The 2516-nt window shown below is 40.9% G+C and overlaps 1 non-coding gene across 1 annotated transcript; it reads left to right on the top strand.

Moving 5' to 3' along the window:
• Positions 1–202: 202 nt before the first annotated feature.
• On the top strand, positions 203–305 carry LOC116622505. Its single transcript, XR_004297573.1, has one exon. It is a non-coding gene; the product is annotated as a U6 spliceosomal RNA (small nuclear RNA).
• Positions 306–2516: the final 2211 nt, after the last annotated feature.

Here is a 2516-nt window from a genome sequence, read left to right as displayed (position 1 = left end):
CCTACACTGGGTGTGGAACCTAATTAAAATTAAATAAATAAAATTAAAAATAGAAATTATCACACTTTTAATTAAAAGCTTTTATATAATTAAATGGGAAAATGTACACATTTAGGGGCATGGAATGTACATGAGTTTGAGTAGCTCTTCTTTCCCCTTTGATCTCTGGGTGAAAAGTTGATGTCAAAAATAGGTTTATAGGGTGCTTGCTTGGGCAGCACATATACTAAAATTGGAACGATACAGAGATTAGCATGACCCTTGAGAAAGGATACACGCAAATTCGTGAAGCATTCCATATTTTTATAAGTGAAATCTTTTTTTTTTAAAGATTTTATTTATTTGACAGAGACACAGCGAAAGAGGGAACACAAGCAGGGGGAGTGGGAGAGGGAGAAGCAGGCCTCCCGCCGAACAGGGAGCCTGATGTGGGGCTCGATCCCAGGACCCTGGGATCATGACCTGAGCCGAAGGCAGATGCTTAACGACTGAGCCACCCAGGTGCCCCTATAAGTAAAATCTTAAAAAAATCAATAAATTTGACTTTCTCCTGTTTAAAAAAAAAAATACTAGGTTTATAGGGGCACCTGAGTGTCTCAGTCAGTTTAAGTGTCTGCCTTCGGCTCAGGTCATGATCCCAGAGTCCTGCAATCGAGCCCCGCATGAGCCCCTGCATCCGTTCCCTGCTCAGCAGGGAATCTGTTTCTCCCTCTGTCCCTCCCCCGACTTGTTTTCTCTTTCTTTCTTTCTTTCTTTCTTTCTTTCTTTCTTTCTTTCTTTCTTTCTTTCTTTCTTTCTTTCTTTCTCTCTCTCTCTCTCTCTCTCTCTCTCTCGTGCGGCGCACACGAGCAAAAATAAATAAATAAAATCTTTAAAAAAATAAATAGGTTTGGGGGCGCCTGGGTGGCTCTGTTGTTGAGTGTCTGCCTTCGGCTCGGGTCATGATCCCAGCATCCTGGGGTCGAGCCCCACGTTGGGGTCCCTGCTCACCAGGAAGCCTGCTTCTCCCTCTCCAGCTCCCCCCCTGCTTGTGTTCCCTCTCTCGCTGTCTTTCTCTGTCAAGGAAATAAATAAAATCTTTAAAAAAATTAAAAATATAAATAAATAAATAAATAAATAGGTTTGTAATAAAAATTTCTTGCACCTAGTTACTTGAGAAAAAATTTTTGGGCACTATCTACATACTCTGTTTGATTGTAGGGTACAAGGGCAAAGTCTTCACTGCTTATTCTTAGCCCTCGTAATTATTCAGAACCTTTGAAGATAATTCTAGATTCTAGAAACTGATCAGTGACTAATTATCACCCAAGTGTATTTTGACTAATTATCATCCAAGTGTATTCTCAATCTGAGTTTTAGGATATTAGCACATGATTCTAGAAGAAAGATGGGGAGGGGGCGCCTGAGTGGCTCAGTCGTTGGGCGTCTGCCTTTGGCTCAGGTCATGGTCCCAGGGTCCTGGGATCAAGCCCCATATCAGGCTCCCTGCTCAGCGGGAAGCCTGCTTCTCCCTCTTCCACTCCCCCTGCTTGTGGTTCCCTCTCTCACTGTGTCTCTCTCTGTCAAATAAATAAATACAATCTTTAAAAAAAATAAATAAAATTTTAAAAAAAGAAGAAAGATGGGGGAGGGTCCTAGTCACATACATAAAGATCCTCAATGCATAGCCATGCCGTCTGTTCTAACAATGGAACTATGGATGCTATCCTGATGAGAGGGGGAGTACCAGGTTTAGAACCCAACAGAGACTGGGATTCAGAGAGAAACAGCCCAACATGGAGCACAGCATACCAGGCCATTCCTGTAACTGCTGTTTCTGTGTTTTCTTTGTGAATCCACTCTGCTTCCCAAAACCATTTCTTTTACATCAGGGCACAGAGACACTTTGTTGGCTTAGCAAAGTAAACCTTTATTAGAATTCTGTATTGATTATTCTCCTCTTAAGTCCATTTCAATTGTGTCAGAAAATGTATTTTAGTTCAGTTCCTGACATGCAGTTTTAAGCAGTCCTTTTTCTCATTACTGAAGACTTTTACTGTCCCATCTGTCTTAGAATCTGGGTTTTCATCAGTCTAGATTGTAGCTTCACTACAGCTTGCCCTCTATTTTTCTAATGAACAGTTGCTCATTCTCTATACCCTAAGGAAACAATTGACTTAAATATGATTTTCACCAGAAAACATCTCACGTTTTCCACAAAAAAATCATGTCTCTCATTTTCTAGAATTGTGCCACACTCTGAATGTTTTTTTATCTGTGATTTCTAACATGATTCATCTCTTATTCCTTCTCTCTCTCCCTCTTCTCTCCTTCTCTCACCTCTGTTTGCTGCATCACTCTCTTGCTTTACCCTATGTGTTTACTCTCTCTCTCTGATACGAGATCACACCTGGCCACAGATAATTTACTAAATGTATGCAGTGACTGTGTACTAAGTTTCCATGAAAGGGGGACACAGGAAAATGATGACCATCTAGAGTGGCTTCCTAGACTTGGAATATTCTTCATAGGGATTT

Source organism: Phoca vitulina, unplaced genomic scaffold (assembly GCF_004348235.1).
Source record: "Phoca vitulina isolate PV1807 unplaced genomic scaffold, GSC_HSeal_1.0 scaffold52, whole genome shotgun sequence".
Classification (NCBI taxonomy): domain Eukaryota; kingdom Metazoa; phylum Chordata; class Mammalia; order Carnivora; family Phocidae; genus Phoca; species Phoca vitulina.
This window is presented reverse-complemented; position numbering and strand designations above follow the sequence as displayed.